The sequence below is a fragment of the Carcharhinus amblyrhynchos genome, chromosome 21, assembly GCF_965287045.1.
Source record: "Carcharhinus amblyrhynchos chromosome 21, sCarAmb.v2.hapA, whole genome shotgun sequence".
Lineage (NCBI taxonomy): Eukaryota > Metazoa > Chordata > Chondrichthyes > Carcharhiniformes > Carcharhinidae > Carcharhinus > Carcharhinus amblyrhynchos.
The window spans coordinates 9,510,342-9,528,923 of record NC_137344.1 but is presented as its reverse complement, the minus strand read 5'-3'; the positions used below and the strand labels follow the sequence as shown (position 1 = coordinate 9,528,923).

The following is an 18,582-nucleotide window of genomic DNA, read 5'->3' as shown; positions in this document are numbered from 1 at the left end:
ATTCGGCTTACTGAGATTTGCCTCCTCCATCCTGGAATGTACATTCTAAAATGCAAGAAATATTGCTAGACAAAGCAGTTATACAAAACCAAGACTGAAGCAGCATCATAAGAGTTGCTGACGTACAAGACAGACTTCCAGAAAGAACTTCTGGCCCTGTATTTGCATCCAAATTAATTCAGAGTGTTTGTACAGAGAGCCAGTAAAAGAAGCTTCACTCCATTATACTGACTGTGCAGCAATGATTGCTAGAATATGCAGTGGACTTCAAAAATTCTCATTTGCTTGGAGAGTCTCAATCTGGATTAAAATTGCAACCCAATTCAAACCCAGGAAACATAAATTCTTTCCTTTATAATAGGGGCGTTATTTTGGTGCTAGGAGGCACCTAAATTGAAAGTGCTCATTTTTTACATTGAGGCTGGACTTTCCCATCTTTGGTCCTGTTGTCCAGAAAATGCCCTTTTTGGATCAGTAATTTGATCAGCAGAGCAGCAAGACTGCCAGTATCCGAATAAGAAGGTGTCTCTGAGATCCATGTCCAATTAGGGACTTTCGGCAGACTGAGGAGGCGAGAAGTCAATTAATTGCACTGATTGCGAGGGCGGCCAGCAGCCTTCACTGTGACCACAGTGAGAGTGCTTCTGAGGTGAATGGGATGAGAGAGGGCAAGGAAAAAAGTGGAAGTGGGAAATGACTGAAGGAAGCAGTAACCACCTTTTTGCCACCAACATTATCCAATCCATTGGTCATCAGGTGATGATTATGCAGTTGGAAGCGCCTGCCTGCAGATGACTTCAGTTTTGTCAGTTTGCACTGGTAATACAGAATTGCATGTTATTTTCATGGCACTTCAAGCTCTGCTTTCCACTGTGCACTTGTGCTCCATAAGGTGACAAACTACAGACACTGTGGGATTCCCACGCACAGCTGTAAAATTCCATTGCTCTTGGGAAATGCTTGCTGGTTGCATCACTGACAACCTTGCTGGGATCATTAACATTTAAAGAAGAAATCTGAACAAGTGGCAATTAACTAATAGAACTACACCACAGGAATTAATGTTTTTAAACAAAGGGCTATTGTATATCAAAGAGAATTAATCAAAGTAGGCACTATATTAACATTACAGTTTATAAAGAATTGCTATAAACATCATTCTACTTTCTGTTTTTCAATCCCTACGAGTTTCCTTATCTTACAGAATCTTAAAGGTTCATTCACTTTTCTTGGGAACAATTCAAAAGGCATATATCACCGCTGTCCAAAATTCAGTCTGATTTCTCTACAATGTTCCAGCTAATTCACCAAGGTACAAGATTTCATGGAAGGCCCTTTGACAAAGCAACCCTCCAGTTTCTTTACTAATCTTTACTTGATCTCATTGCTCCAGCATGGGTCTCCTTTCTATAACTCCTGCACTGTGGCTTAAAACATGTACTTTTTCTGCAGTGAAAATAGAAGTCTTCCTATTACTTCTCTAATTTTCTTTCACCATCTCTAGAACACTCTAACCAAGGATTACAGTGAATAGTCTCCAATTCAAGTATCCTTCCGTATCTGTTCACTGGGAGAGCTGCGATAGTGCCTTAATCCAATTTCTTGTCCTTTCGTTTTCTGCTCTTCCAGTGAGCAGGTGGCTCAGCTCATTTCTCCACAGTGACACACAGGTGGAGGGCTGGGGCTTCAGAATAGAAACTGTGCCAATATCTTGAGGTAGAACAATCGAATATGCAAAGAATGTGTTGCCTGTAAGTTGCAAGTTGAGAATCCAAGACCCCTCCACAGGCGGAGTGCAAAATTTAGGCTGACACTGAGGGAATGCTGCACTGTCCGAGGTGCTGTCATCAGATGAGACTTGAAAACATGGCCATATCTGCCCTTTCGGGTGGATATAAAAGATTCATGGCGCCATTTTGGAGAGGAGCAGGAGGCTTTTGTCTCGTGTCCTGGCCAATATTTATCGGTCAACCAACATAATTAAAACAAATGATTTAGTTATTGTCACATTGCTTGTTGTGCAATCTTGCCTTGTGCAAATTGGTTTATATTGGATTGCTACTCCATTGGCTTTAAGCATTTTGGAATGACCTTAGGCATTATGTAAATGCAAGTTATTTCTTTCAGAGTTCAGTGAGGATTCTCCCATTCTTCCCTAGATATACTCATTCATTCTGTCATACAACTACGCAGTCACAAACTGCTATCTGTTGTCTCCCTCCCCTAGGTGCTTGGCCTTGATGTGTTAGGGGCAGTGACTTGGCCTTTTTGGAGGAGAAGAGGGCTGGGCACCACAGTCAAACCGAAACTATTTTTTTTGGCATTTTTGTTGAAGGAAGTGAGAGGAATTGCTGCTGGAGAAATGGAAGATTTTCCATTTAAATTATCTGTATTGATGTCAGGTACTCCCACGTCAGATGTAGTACAACTTGATATATTGTGAAGCTGATTCTTTTACTGTTCAATGCCATGTCCAAGACAGCACCTTCTCCTGCATCTTTGTAGCATTTTTCCAAGACACCAGTCATGCTTGGGTCTTGATAAGTGATATTGCCAATTAGTTCCAAATTGGAGGTCAGGTTTGTGTTTGTAGGTATGTGCATACCTGGAACTGGATTGAGACTGTCTAAATTAATTTCACAGATATTCAGCAGAAAATACTAGAAAGAACTTTGAGTTGGAACATTGGATGTTTCATTTCTACCTGGTCCAAAATCACTTGTGGTTAAAGGTTATACTGAGGTAGCTGGTATTAGCAAATTTAACATTGATAGTTGGAGTCTTTCCTGTTCTGTGGCTCAGTTCTTCATTCGAACATCCAGTTACTAGCTGAACCATCAGGGAACTCTGTTTAAACGTCAGTTTAACCCAGACTGCATTTAACAAATTTTAAGCTTAGGCAAAATTTCAGTTCACATACACTGATCAATGTGTATGGTACTTTTAAATGTTCTGACTCCTGTCTTGAATATAAAAATGTGAATCTGGTCTTGTATATAAATAAGGTGCTCCTTCCTCTTTCAAGTCAGCATTGTAATTTCTTTACTTTGAAGCTAGAGTTAAAATTGCTTTGATTCATGCACTTTCATTGGTCCTAATGTTGTCAAGGCCTCTACATTAGTGTAAGTTTGTTCTTTTTGAGCAGTATTGCTCTATTTGTGTAGACTGCCATCCTTCACTGTGAATTCACTTCACTGAGCATGTTATCCTTCTCTCCTGACCTCAGCCCTCAATTGTCCAGACTTGGACAATATGTCATGTTGCTAACTGTGCTGTTCATCTGATCAAGTTTATGACTATGATTCCTGCTGTTGTGATAAATTAGTGTTGTGTTTTGCTTCTCAGGTTTACTTCATTAGGAATTGGGACGGAGAAGTATGTGGGCTGTGTAAACTGGTGTATATGAGCAGACTATGTATGCTTGTGTATATAAGTGATATATGCTCTCAGGCAAAAGAAATTCAATCAGACTTTTTATGATCCAACTAAATCTGAAAAGGAACTGCAATTCTATCATGAATATAATGGTGTTCTTTGCTTTTGCACAAAATATACCCCTGAAAATACATTTCAGCTGTTCATTATGTTAGTAAAGTTTTGGGTGAGAAGAGATGGCAAGTGAAGTATGACTCATTGGATGGCAGAATGTATGATATAATGTTACCATCTTGCATACCAAGATTGCCCCAGTGGAACAGAGTACATTTGTAACAATTTAAGCCTACAGCAGGTAAGAGGTTTAAAAAATAGACATTACAGTTAAGCTAAGTAATTGACTATCAGATCCCAGTATTATGTAGTGCAAGTGAAGACATCTTCTTTTATGTAAGGTTAGACCCTTTGTTGTTGGGATGCTGTTCCCTTAATTCTCTGGACGTTGCATTGTCTTTTTATTTCAGTAAAAGAAAGTGTTGGTGTGAATCATGCATTATAATCGTGGACAGTTTGTTTGGAACCACAGTTGAAGTGTGTTCTAAAATAAATCATAGCTTGGCCCAGTACTTGCCAAATTTACAGCTTTTGATGCAGAATTAATTACGAGTTTCGTAATGGCATGGTAAATACCTAATTTATTTATGGTTATTTTTAGTACAATACCTCCCAAGGTGTTGTAACAAATTGGATTTCCTACAGCCAGACCTGTTATATTTTTATACTGTGACATACTTTCAGCCATGATCTTATTGAATGGCGGGGCAGGCTCGAAGGGCTAGATGGCCTACTCCTGCTCCTATTTCTTATGTTCTTATACTGGAAAATATTCACTAATCCAGGGAGCTGTCAAAATGAGAACCAGGTTAGTGGATTGTTGTTGTGTATAGTGCACAATTGCATGGGGAAGGACACACTAGTTTGAACTTCTGTATTGAAAGGTGATAGATCAGTACTTTTCCTATAAGAACAAGTAACAACACCTAATAACACAACTGTTAGCTTGGGAAGCTTCTGTCGCTTCAGTTCCTTCACTGGACAGTTTGGAGGAGTGGTGACAGGAGCTAAAATTAGAACAATTTAAAAAAAATGAATGGCATTACAAATTGAGGTGTTTTTCAATTTTGGGGGGAAATATATCAGTAAGTATACACAGGAACATCAATGATATGAATTATTCAGAAGCATCGAAGTTATGAATGATTGGTAGTTGGCATTGCATTCCAGACTTCACATAACCATATGAATGAAGTACAAGTGATTCATGAGTGCTTTTTCTAGGTTACACATCAGTCACTTCCTTGTAGTCTACCATCCTTTTGTTTTTTGTTTCATAATGTGTTAAGGAGAAATTCTTTCACACAGAGGGTGGTGAGATCTGGAACTCTGTCCCAAAATGGTGGTAGAGGCAGAGCCCTTGCTGACAAGTAGAAAAAATCCTTGACGTATATACTATATATAAATACAGGGCTACTAACCAAGAGCTGGAAAGTGGTATTAATTGTACAATAATTGAGTATTTACTTGCATTTAGTTGGTAAATTTGCTGATGACACAAAGATAGTTAGGAGATTAAGTTGTGAAGAGGACGTAAGGAGCCTGCAAAGGGGTATTAATAGGTTAAGTGAGTGGGCAAACATTTTCCAGATTGGGAAAATGTGAACTTGTCCACTTTGGTAGGAAGACTAGAAGAGCAGTGCATCATTTGAATGATGATTGAATACAGAACTCTACAGTTCAGAGATATCTGGGTGTCCTACTACATGAATCACAAAGTTAGTATGCAGGTACAACAAATGATTAGGAAGGTAAATGGAATATTATGGTTTAATGCAAGGAGAATGGAATATAAAAGAAGGGTTGCTTGCTACAGTTGCCCAGAGCATAGTTAAGACTACATCTGGAGTACTGGGTACTGCTTTAGTCTCTTTATTTAAGAAAGGACGCAAATCTGTTAAAAGCAGTTCAGAGAAGACTCACTCAGTCGAAACCTGGGATGAAGGATTTATCTTATGAGGAAAGGCTGCACAGGCTGGGCATGTATCCATTGGAGTTTGGGAGAGTGAGAGGTGCTCTTATTGAAACATATAAATAAGATCCAGAGGGGGAAAGAATGAAATGCTCCAGTGAAGCCCAATGCAAACTTGGGAAACAGCACTCCGTTTTCCGATTAGACATGCTCAGCTCTCAGGACTGAACATTGAGTTCAACGACTTTAAATTGTGGCTTTCCTCTTCCATCTTGACCCGTTTTTCTGCATCTAAAGCATTTTTTGTCCCAATGTAGACCCCCTTCTACTTCTCCCAACTCCACTGGGCCATCTGTCACTTATTCTTTAGCTTTGCTTTTTGACCTTTATTCCCCCGTTATCACATTCTGATGTCCTAACCTTTATGAAACTACCAGCACCTTCTCCTGCTCTGAACGCTTCCTTTGCCTTGTGACCTACACATTTTAGTTGCAATTTCTCTTAAGTACCACCAATCAGACCTTCTACTCTGCTCTAGCTGCACCATCCCCTCTTGTACAATATATAATCCATCACTTTTCTCCCTCTCTTCAGCTCTGAAGAAGAGTCATATGGATTCAAAATGTTAATTTTGTTTTTTCTCTCCACAGATGCTGCCTGGCCTGCTGAGTTTTTGCACCATTTTTTGTTTTTGTTCAAGATTCTGAGGAGCCGAATGGCCTACTCCTCCTAATTTGTACCTTTCTTGGTGTCATTTTCACATTTGCTCTCCCTTCATGCTGTCATCTTGCCTCAGGAATAAGAAGATAAGGAATTGGGAGCAAGAATAGACCATACAACTCTTTGAGGCTGTTCTGCCTTTAAATACAATCATGCAGCCATGATCTTGGACTTCAGTTCTAGTTTCTTGATTGCTCCTTTATTCTTTGATTTCCTGATGGATCAAAGATGGGCTACCTCAGCCTTCAAATATACTCAAATGATGGAGCATCCACAGCTCTCTGGGATCATAAATTCCAAAGATTTACAACCCTTTGATTAAAAAAAATTCTCCTCATAGCAATTCTAAATTACATTCCCCTTATCCTGAGATGGTGTTGCATGTTTTAGATTCACCAACCAGGGGAAACAACTTCACAGTGTCTACCCTGTCAATTTCTTCCAGAATCTCATATATTTCAGTGAGATCACCTCATGTTCTTCTAAACTCCAGAGAACATTGACCCAATTTACTCAACCTCTCATCCCAGAGACCATTCTAGTGAACTATTGGTTTCCTCTCCTCACTACTACCCAGCAACACAGTATTTCTTCTTTCTATCTCCCTTCCTAGCGCACCAACAGGTGATTTGCATAGTTTGATCCTTTTTCTCCCTTCATCCTTCTTTATTGCATTGGCATCTGCTGGTTGGAACATCAAAGTGTCTGCCAATGAATGGGCTAGCCAGGTTGTCAAAGGAAAGTTTAGATCCTCTTAAGCCCCAAGAAATGGAGTGTTGAAAAGAATATGTTCAAAATTGCTGATTTAATTAGTGTAGTATTTATTCTCTTTGACTTGGGTAAAATCGGGACCAGTACCATGGAAGTTGAAGAACAAATGCTGTAGTTTCAAAATATGTCAATTCAAAGGAAGAATACATGTATCATAACATAAGACAAAAGTATCTTACTCATGGTTAATACATTGACTGCAAGCTTTGGTGGCAAGTTTTGGTTCAAATGGTTAGTTAGTGTTAGGGTATCTCCTGTGCATTCAGAAATGCCAATCAAGAAAATAAAGTAGTTGGTTGAAACTTTTGAGCTTCAGAAGATGTCACATACAGGATCCATATTTCAGTTTATGTTCTAATTGTCAAAACAAAAAAATCCATTTGGAACAAAATTTAAGTTCCCAATCAACATTGAAATTTTCAGTTCTTTTGGCTTGGGCTTTCTGAATGATTTCCAAAATTATTTTCTGTGAACAACTTCCCTGAAGGAAAATTTTTGTGAGCAATACTTTTTCTAGTTGCTAATTGAGAGTGTACACATTTCAAAGGTTGCAAAGGACATTCAGTACTCAAAGGAATTAGATCTACTTAAAATAACTAAATATTTTCAGGACTATTGTTTTGCTTGTTAAGTACTCTCAAGTGGGTGCTTACCCGATGGCAGCTCCTTTTAAATGAAGTTCAAATGGGCTGACCTCTCCTGCAAGACTTGTGCCAGTAACTTTTATGGGCTTAATATAATAACTTACAGCATGACAAATTATAGAAAAACTTTGAGAATTAATTTGAGCATGACCGCGGAATACAGGTAATAAAAAAGCAGAAGCCTTTGGGACTATTTAAATTCTTAGTGCCAGCACTATTAATTAATTAATTAGCTGCTGGCAGGCTATTAAACCATAAGGCCATTACAGCTGAGCTCAATACTGATGTAGTTGACCTGCAGAAGGGAATCTCCCCACAAGCATATGCTTGACATAATTTTGATGTCAAGTACAATACTGGATTTGTAACATAGTGTTTCCTTGTTTTACGCCCTCGTTTTCCTTGATGCTGTTGGAAAATAGGACTTTCTCCACTGCTCTCGATGTTACTGCTTGAAAACCAGCACTTTCCAAGAGCAAAATCATAATTCTGTAGATTTTCCATGAGCTTTCAAGAATTAGTTGTGCCGTATGCGGCATTTGACATCTTTTTAGCTCTGGAGAGCCAGAGGTCCACCTGGCATCTTAGACATGGCATCTTTCTGTAGTGTACCATTCAGCCCATTGATCCTGAGTTAGCTCTTTCTCTCTGCAAGGGTGATTTAGCTAATACCATTTCCCCAACTTTTTCCCAGGCCAGACAATTTTTTCCCTTCTGATGTGAATTCTAATCCCATTTGAAAGGCATTATTGAATTTGCCTTCACCTTTCAGGGGTGACCACTTGCTGCGTTAAAAAAAAATTCCTCATGTCATGTTTAGTTCTTTTGTTAGTCACTTTAAATCGTTGTCCTCTTGTTAATAAGAACATGAGAACATAAGAAATAGGAGCAGGAGTAGGCCATCTGGCCCTTTGAGCCTGCCCCGCCATTCAATAAGATCACGGCTGATCTGTCGTGGCTCAGTTCCACCTTCCCGCCCTCTCCCCATAACCCTTAATCCCCTCTCTTATCAAAAACCCATCAACCCGCGTCTTAAAAATATTTAGTGAGGCAGCCTCCACCACTTCAACAGGCAGAGAATTCCAGAGATTCACCATCCTTTGAGTGAAGAAGTTCCTCCTCAACTCCGTTCTAAACCGCCCCCCCTTTATCTTGAGGCTGTGCCCCCTAGTCCTACTGTCTTTTTTGAGCGGGAAGAGTCTCTCCACCTCTATCCTATCCATCCCATTCATCATCTTATACGTCTCAATGAGATCTCCCCTCAATCTTCTAAACTCCAACGAGTACAAGCCTAGTTTATTTAGCCTCTCCTCATAGCTCAACCCCCTCAACTCCGGTATCAGCCTAGTAAACCTCCTCTGCACTCCCTCCAAGGCCAAAATATCTTTGCGCAGGTGCGGCGCCCAAAACTGCACATGGTACTCCAGCTGTGGCCTCACCAATGCCCTATACAGCTGCAGCAAGACCTCCCTACTTTTATATTCAATCCCCCTCACTATGAAGGCCAGCATCCCATTCGCCTTCCTGACCACCTGCTGCACCTGCAAGCTGGGTTTTTGCGACTCATGCACAAGGACCCCGAGGTCCCTCTGCACCGTCGCCTGCTGCAGCTGGATCTTTCTTGCAGTGGAGTCAATTTCTCTCAATCTTGTCCCCACATGACTGGTCATGTTATCCATGGAGATTTGAGTTATGGTGCGAATGATCTCATTTCCCTCTTTTGTAAAGAATAGTAGAGGAAAAGAAAGTCTGCTAGACACATTATAGTATAGACATGGACTACTTGCTCCTTCATGGTTGTTGAGTGCAAATCCTGGAAGCTCATTGTGGATGTGTCATCAAGACAAGGGCTACAACAGTTCAAGGGGAAGGCCTGTTGCTCTTTTGAGGCACATAGGAACGAGCAATAAATGTGGGACATTTATTGTTGGCTCATTGGCCACACTCTCGTCAGAGTTGGAAGCATATTGCATTCAAAACATCTTCTAGAAATTTGAATATGTAAATTAGGCTGACAGTTTAGTTACAGTGAGGGGCTGCTGCAGTGTTGCTGTGCTGTCCTTTGGATGAAATGTTGAACCAAAGTCCAGTTTGCCGCCTTGGGTAAATGTAGTAGATTTCCTGCACTATTCGGAGATGAGTAGTGGAGTACTTGCTGGCATCCTGCTCAAAATTTGGTCCTCAAACAATACAGATTATTTGATGATTATTTCACTGATGTTTGTGGGACCTTGAGGTACTTCTTGTGACATTCCTTGGGAGTTCTGAGGTCATGAAAATAGTTGCATAAGTGCTTATCCTTTAGTTTTTGTACTCTCTCTCTCTCTTTCTCTTACTTTCTGTCCTGTTTTCTGTCTTTCTGTCATGCTTTCTGTTTTTAGCTATGGGGTACAGCACATTTTACATTGGAAGCACCTAAAAATCTAAAATTTCTGTTTGGAAGTTTGTGTGATGCCTTTCCATTCATGCAGCATGTACAGGTTGTAGTCTGTGAAAATTATTGAAATGTCAATACATTTCACATGTACACCATCTAGTTTCACGTGGATATTTGAAGTCACATTTAAGTTGGAGTTTTATTGGATTTTTCGGTTCAATTAAAAATAATATTTCACTAATTAAAGAATGATCATCTGTCGTCGTTGGTTATTCCTTGATTTGTCTACTCGGCCTCTTGTGTTTTTGATGTGAACGAACAGGCCGATTCGTGACCGACAGGACGTCCCACAAGTCATTTGGATCTGGAGTGCAACATTTGCTTCTCTGCTGGCGTTTGGACTCAAAGCATGATACACCTTGATGGAAAGGTTATCACTGTGATGAACGATTGATAACAGCCTCCTCCAAGTCCTGATTGTCAATGTTGCCACACTTGAGGAGAGCTTCAGTGTGTCTTTGTTGTGTATTTTTTGTCCTCCCTGGAAGGTTGGCCATTTGAGAGTTGAGAAAGGAGGATAAGAGGCAATTTGATAGCGGTTTATAAGATGATGAGGGGGATAGGTAGAGTGAACGTGCAGAGATTATTTCCTTGGGTGGATGTAGCTGTAACTAGGGGGCATAACTATAAGGTTCATGATGGCAATACAGGAGGGATGTCCGAGGTAGGTTCTTTATTCAGAGAATGGTTGGGCTGTGGAATGGACTGCCTGCTGTGATTGTGGAGTCGGACACTTTAGGAAGTTTCAAGCGGTTATTGGGTAGGCACATGGAGCACACCAGAATGATAGGGAGTGGGATAGCTTGAGCTTGGTTTCGGACAAAGCTCAGAACGACATCAAGAGCCGAAGGGCCTGAACTGTGCTGTACTGTTCTATGTTCTACAAAGCAGGGACTGGCAGGCGAGGTGCTTTTCAGCCATCCGGACACAGTGTCCAGTCCATCGCAGTTGGTTTTGCAGGCGATTTGCCTGAATGCTTGCGGAGCTGGCTTTGAGAAAATTGGCATTTGTTTGGACCTCCCATTGAACCCCAGAGGATGTGGTGCAGTCATCGCTGATGGAATTTTTCTAGCACTCTTATGATGCTAGCTGTGCAATGCAGTGGACATGTTGTATATTGAATGTCAGTCATGTGATGCTTTGTTTACCACTAAGCAGCGGACATTGTTTCAGCCTGTCGTCTTGACCCTCATGAAATTGTCTCTTGTTTCAAAGTGGATTATATGATGCGTTTATTAATCCTGGTGGATGGCATTTGGTTTTATTTCTCAATTCACCAAGTAACAAAACTTAAACCCAACCAAAACTGTTCAACATTGCTACCTGGGCCATGACTACTTCACAGCTTGTGAGTTGTCATCAGCAAAAAATGTAGCTGACTCCCCAGTCTGCAAACAAATATATTTGAAAGGAATAGCTCATGATGGTGAGTTGGCTTCAGATCAATTATTGTGTGTGCGCAGCAGCATGACTGGCTGCAGCTTACGTCAAGAAATCCAATTTTCTTATCAACATCCAGGCATGTCATCTTTGGTGTAATCCGGATGATCATAGCTGGCAGTATATGCTGTTTCTGTTCATTCTTTCAACAGCACCCTCTTCAACCCCCAAAGATGCCTTTGAGAAATAGTATTTGGTGCTCTTCAGCTGAATACTCACAATCCATCTTTCTGGGAAGCAGCCACTTTTGTACCTGACCTGGTTTGGTGTAAGGTAGAACACTCAACAGATAACACAATTTCGTACCCTTTGAGATCACTTTTTTATTTTATCTTACTGCTATTTATTTTCTAACAATTTCCCTAACTTCCAAAGTTATGCCTTTCAAATATAAGGCAATATGTTGCATTAGAGTTGGATACAGCAGTGATCGGAAGTAAGTCTTAACCTCAGTGAAATTCTGAGCTAATAGCAACGTGGTAATCTAATACCTAAATGAATCACAGTTTTAAGTACAAAATTGCAAACATTGCAGACCACATTACTATCATGGAAATGTATTTGTAAACAATTTCATAGAATCATAAATTTTGACAGCACAAAAGAGGCTTTTCGAACTATTGTGCTGGCGCTTTGGAAGAGCTGTCTAATTAGTGTCACTTCTAGGCTTTTTTTTCCCCCAGAGGTCAACTTTTCTGTTCCTTTTCACGTCTTTTTGAATGCTGCAATTGAATCTACTTCCACCACCTTGCAGACAGCGCATTCCATATCAGAACACAGCTGCAAAAAGAACCTGGCCTCCTTTGGTGATTGACAGTTGTATATTTGTAATCTAGAATGCTGCTGACTTGGCCATTTTAAGTTCATAAATTGCTGCATCTTTCCAGAGGTACGTTTTGCATAGAGAGGTCAAATGCTAAAGCCTAAGAATGAAAGCTAGTGAGGCGATGCTTGACCTAGTGTTTGAATTTTTCCAAGATTAAAACCTATTTTTCAATGAAAACATTTGGTGTTTTGTGATGGACCGCACTTTTTATACCACTGAACTGAAGAAAAGGGTCTCTGTGATGGTGTTGATGGCGGCATCTAACGTTATGGGGCGCAGGGTGGGACGGTGGCACAGTGGTTAGCACTGCTGCCTCACAGCACCAGGGACCCGGGTTTGATTCCTGGCTTGAGTCATTGTCCATGTGGAATTGCACGTTCTCCCCTTGTCTGCATGGGTTTCCTCCAGGTGCACCAGTTCCCCTCACATTCCGAGAGACATGCTGGTTAGGTACATTGACCTGAACAGGTGGCGACTAGGGCAATTACACAGTAACTTCATTGCAGTGTTAGTGTAAACCTTACTTATGACTAATGTACAAACTTTACTTGTGGACTAGAAACTTTGGAACCTCTTAGGTACAGTCTGTCTCTTCTATTCTAGATTGCGTTGTTGATGTTTGAAATGTATATATTTATATAAATAACCTTTTAGGGTAGTATCATTCCTAGTTTATGTTTACATTTCTTCACTAAAACATTTGTAAAAATGTAGATGAAAAATAGGAAACAGTGATTTTTGTCAGTGGTTTAGGACTTGGTAAATTACAGTAACATTTAGTGAGACGTTAATACTGATATTTGGCATTGATTCACTATTGATTTTTATTCTTGTATATTTAATGTTGAAAATTTCAGTATGCTTTCCATTAGTGTTCAGTCCTTGATGTGGGCTGGCTGCCGGGTGGTAACTTGATTGACTGTTTATTTCTTTATTGTAATTTATGGCTAACCACAGAACAATGACTTTAATTGATTGTTTAGAGCTTGTGCATAGTCTGATTATCTACTTAGTAATTGCAGTTTATGTCTGGTATCAATTGATTTGCTGCAATGTTCACCATATCACTTATACAACTTCGATTTTGGAAGTGAAGTATGATGAATGAATGATTGAGTAATAGTAGCACAGCCCATGAAGGTATTGGTTCCATTCTTATTATGTTAATTAATTTGTGATAAGTGACAGATCGTTTGGTTGTACATTAGGACTTGGTGAAAGGGGAAATTCATCCAGAAGTCTGATTGTTGGTTGTTAACCTGGTGTTGTGAGACTTCTTACTGTGTTGGTTGTGCAGATGTAAGTAGATGCTGGGTGAGAACAGGATTGATCCTGGCTTTGAAGCTCTCGGCAGTTGAATAGTCTGATAACACTCATCATAAAGGGATATAATGTTATGAGGTACCAATTAAAGAACAAAAGGTTAGTTCATCACCTGTCAGAGGCCCTTAAATAGACCCACTGATCTTTAACTGATGGTCACCTATAAATCTTTTAAACCAGTGGATGAGGAGGAATTTGTTGCAGCCAGTCTCTGATAACCTTTTTATAGAAACTTGATGCATGTCAGCCCGTCTCCAAATGAAAAGAATTGCAATCTTTCTGTGGCACAACCCTCCCTCCTACCTGAGTCTCATAGAATCACTACAGTGCAAAAGGAGGCCATTCAGCCCATCAGGTCCACACCAATGCTCTGCCAGAGTATCTTTCCCAGCCCCCCACCAACTATACCTGTAACTTCAGACATTTACTTCACTAATCCTCCTGTCAAGATCCCTCAGGATCATCTATGTTTCAATCAAGTTGCCTCTTACTCATCTAAACTCCAGCAGTACAAGCCTAGCTTCATCAGACAACCTGCTCATTCCAGATATTAGTCTGGTAAACCTTCTCTGAATTGCTTCCAATGCATTGACATTCCTACTTAAATAAAGTGACCATATTGTACACAGTACTCCAGATGTGGCCCCACTAGTATTCTGTGTAAGTGTAATCTCCCTACTTTGGTTTTCAATCCCCCTCACAAATTATAGTATTCTATTAGCTTTCCTAATTACTTGCAGTACCTGTAAACTAACCTTTTTCTATTTAGGTCCCTCATCTTAGAGCTCTACAATCTCTCATTATTTAGATAATATGCTACTCTTTTATTCTTCCTTGCCAAACTGTACAATTTCACATTTTCCCACATTATGCTCCATTTGCCGGATCTTTGCCCATCTTTCTCTACACCCTAGCTGTGACTGTAACACACATTCTGCACTCTCTCCTTCTCTTCCCTATGTACGATATGCTTTTTCTGTATGGTGTGTAAGAAACAGTACTTTCTATTGTCTACTAATAGATGTGACAATAATAAATCAAATCACTTAACCTATCTATAGATTTTTGTAGCCTCCTTATGTCCTCTTTGCAACTTACTTTCCTACCTATCGTTGTGTCATCAGCAGATTTGGCAACCATCCCATCCATCTCTTCATCCAAATCATTTATATAAATTGTAAACAGTTGAGGCCGCAGCAGTGATCCCTGTGGCACTCCACTTGTTACACCTTAACAACCTGAAAAAGACACATTTATTTCGACACCCTGCTTCCTGTCAGCCATGATGTAGAGATGCCAGCATTGGACTGGGGTAAGCACAGTAAGAAGTCTCATAACACCAGGTTAAAGTCCAACAGGTTTATTTGGTAGCTTGTGGCTTGTGCTACCAAATAAACCTGTTGGACTTTAACCTGGTGTTGTGAGGCTTCTTCCTGTTAGCCAGCCAGTCTTGATTGAATCCATGCCATTTTGTTGCCCGTAGTACCCTGAACTTTTATTTTCTGCAATAACCTTTGATGTGGTACTTTCGCAAATGCCTTCTGGAAATTTAAGTACAGTATATCCACTGGTTCCCTTTTTTCCATGGCACATATTCCTTCCCCAATAAATTGGTTATATATATAAAATGTCCCTTTCACAAAACTATGTTGTTATTTACCTGATTACCTTGAATCTATCCAAGTGTCCTGCTTAATGAAAGCTTCTAACGTTTTCTCTAGGGTTGATGTTGAGCCAACTGGCCTATAGTTTCCCACTTTCTGTCTCCCTTTTTGAATAATGTAGTTACATTTGATATCTTCCTCTCTAATGTGACCTTCCCTGAATTTAGGGAGTTTCAGAAAATTGAAATCAGTACATCAACTAATTCAATAGCCACTTCTTTTAATACCATAGGATAAAGTCTGTCTCAGATTCCTGAACACAGTAAAAAGTCTGACACCAGGTTTTAGTCCAACCTATTTATTTGATAATATACTCACAAGCTTTCGGGGTTAGTCCCTTCGTCAGGTGACGAAGGGACTAACCCCGAAAGCTTGTGAGTATATTATCAAATAAATAGGTTGGACTAAAACCTGGTGTTGTCAGACTTTTTACTGTGTTTACGCCAGTCCAACGCCGGCATACCCACATCAGATTCCTGAACACAGCTCAAGGGATCCAAGATTTTGACACAGTTTTGTAGATGATGTTTAAATTGTTCAATAAAAATCATATTGTGTGTAAGTAAGAGAAAACACTGGAAAATCTCAGCAGGAGTTTTGAGTCCAGATGACCCTTTGACCCAACTGAGAGATGACAAAGGGTCATCTGGACTCGAAATGCCAGCTCTTTTCTCTCCTTACAGATGCCACCAGACCTGCTGAGGTTTTCCAGCGTTTTCCCCTTTGCTTTCAGATTCCAGCATCCACAGTAATTTGCTTTTATATCTTGCTCAAGTGTTCATTTCACACCATTGCATTCATTTTAATATTTGCTGTAAGTTTTTATGATACTGATATTAAATGGCCTTTTTCAGATTGTCAGTTTACCAATTTATCTGTGTAGCAGGAGGATGACCAATAGTGCATCGACAGGGCCTTCAAAGGGAAATGTCGCAAAGGAAGTGTACTGTAATTGAGTTCTTTACTGGTGAATAATATCCATGCATATTTTTGATGATCCATCCTACAACAGTGTACACTGCAGCAAGAAGTTCAAAAATGCTTTCACACATGTTGACCATGTTTTTCTTAAGCCATGCTAGTAAGAGGAGAGCCTGATGAGCTCGTTTTCCATTTTGAAAATGCATACTATTGAATAGTGTTCATAATTATGTAATTTGAGCTAATTGTTTAACAATCTATAAGTCAGAATGTTGGCCTATAATCCAGAATGTAATTAGAATTATATTATGATGGATGTGCAAGTAGACAGCAAAATAAAACCTAATTGTTAAGGCTGTGGAAAAGGGACAGAACTAAGTACCATGCTGTGGTATATTTATAAATAGTTTTATCAAAATCTCTGGCATTAATTTTAGGTCTTTCATTTTATTGTGCACTTCATTCATCATGTACTTTAACTTTCCATCCTTTTTAATGTTGAATGTGCAAGATCATCGAATAATAGTTCATGCAAACCATGCTAAGTACAGCAAATTTTCAATGGGCTGAATTTTGCTTTCAAACTTGTTTTTTTTGGTTAATAGTAACGCTCCTCTTTAGAACTCTACCTAGGCTAATCCAACCATCCATTTGGATGTTCACAGTTCTCACCAAGAAGAACTCGTTTGTTTTATTCCTACAATCAAATCTCTTCCCTCTGAGGATACAGTTGCAGCCACTCCACATTCCTTTTGATGACCCAACTGAAAGCAAAGCCCATAATCAACAGGAAACAATTCAATGAGGGGGACTTTCAACTACCGTCTGAAATGGCCTAGTAATCCACTCAGCTGTAACAACCACTACAAAATCTCAACAAAGAAACTGGAAGGACCACCTGACATTGACAATAGGAAAACAAACAGCAAAGCCCTCCTTGCTAACATCTGGGGTTAGTGCCAAAATTGGTAGAACTGTCTCGCAGACTAATCAAGCAACGGCCTGACACAGTCATTCTCACAGAATCATACCTTACAGATAACACCCCAGGCACCACCATTACCATCCCTGGATATGTCCTGTTCCACTTGCAGGACAGACTCAGCAGAGGTGGTGGCACCATGGTATACAGACGGGAGGGAGTTGCCCTGGGAGTCCTTAACATCAACACTGGACACCATGAAGTCTCATGACTTCAAGTTAAACAAGTGGCAAGTAACATTTGCGCCACGCAAATGCCAGACAATGACCATTGCCAATAAGAGACACTCTAATCACCACCCCATGACATTCAATGGTGTAACCATTACTGAATCCCCCACTGTCAATACCATTGACCAGAAATTCAACTGGACTGACCACATAAACACTGTGGCTACAAGAGTGGATCAGACACTAGGAATACTGCAGCAAATAACTCACCTCCTGACTCCCCAAAGCCTATCCACCATCTATAAGGCACAAGTCAGGATTGTGATGGAATACTCCCCACTTGCCTGGATGGATGGCAGCTCCAACAACATTCAATAACTTGACACCATCCAGGACAAAGCAGCCAGCTTGATGGGCACCACAAGCATCCACTCCCTCCACCACTGACGCTCAGTAGCAGCAGTGTGTACTATCTACAACATGCACTGCAGCAATTCACCAGAGATCCTTCGACAGCACCTTCCAGACCCATGACCACTTCCATCTAGAAGGACAATGGCAGCAGGTAAATGCACATCACCTGCAAGTTTCCCTCCAAACCACTCACCGTCCTGACTTGGAAATATATCGCCGTTCCTTCACAGTTGCTGGGTCAAAATCCTGGAGTTCCTCGCTAACAGCATTGTTGGTCAACCCACGGAACATAGACTACAGCGATTCAAGAAGACAGCTCACCACCACCTTCTCAAGGGCAACCAGGGATGGGCAATTAGTGCTGGCTAGCCAGTGACGCTTCCAAGCATCCCAAGAATAAATAAAAAAGAATTAGTTCAAATTCATTCTATTTAGTGGTGCATCACATTTGTTTATTCATTGGCGTCACAAGTAAGCTTACATTAACACTGCAATGAAGTTACTGTGAAAATCCCCAACTTGCCACACTCTGGCATCTGCTCGGATACATTGAGGGAGAATTTAGCATGGCCAATCCACCTGACCAACACGGACGTCTTTGTGTCCTAATCAGTGGAGCTACTAAGTGAGTTATGGTTTATGGTTTCAAGTACTTTATAAGTCATGGTATTTAACACACAGAAGGAGGCCAATTGGCCCATCAAGTCAGTGCTCACTGTCTGCAGGACAATCTGGTTAGCCCCGTTCCCCAGCTCCATCCTCAGTGCCCTGCAAATTTGTTTCCTTCAAGAGCCCATTCAATTTCCTTTTGTTATCACTGATGGCCTCCACTTCCACTACCCTCCTATGCAGCAACTTCCAGGTCATTA

General features: G+C 40.4%; 1 protein-coding gene across 1 annotated transcript in view; it reads left to right on the top strand.

Annotated features, from left to right (window-relative positions):
* Nucleotides 1–18,582, top strand: part of aspscr1 (ASPSCR1 tether for SLC2A4, UBX domain containing) — a 230,930-nt gene that overhangs the window by 85,194 nt on the left and 127,154 nt on the right. The window lies entirely within an intron of this gene.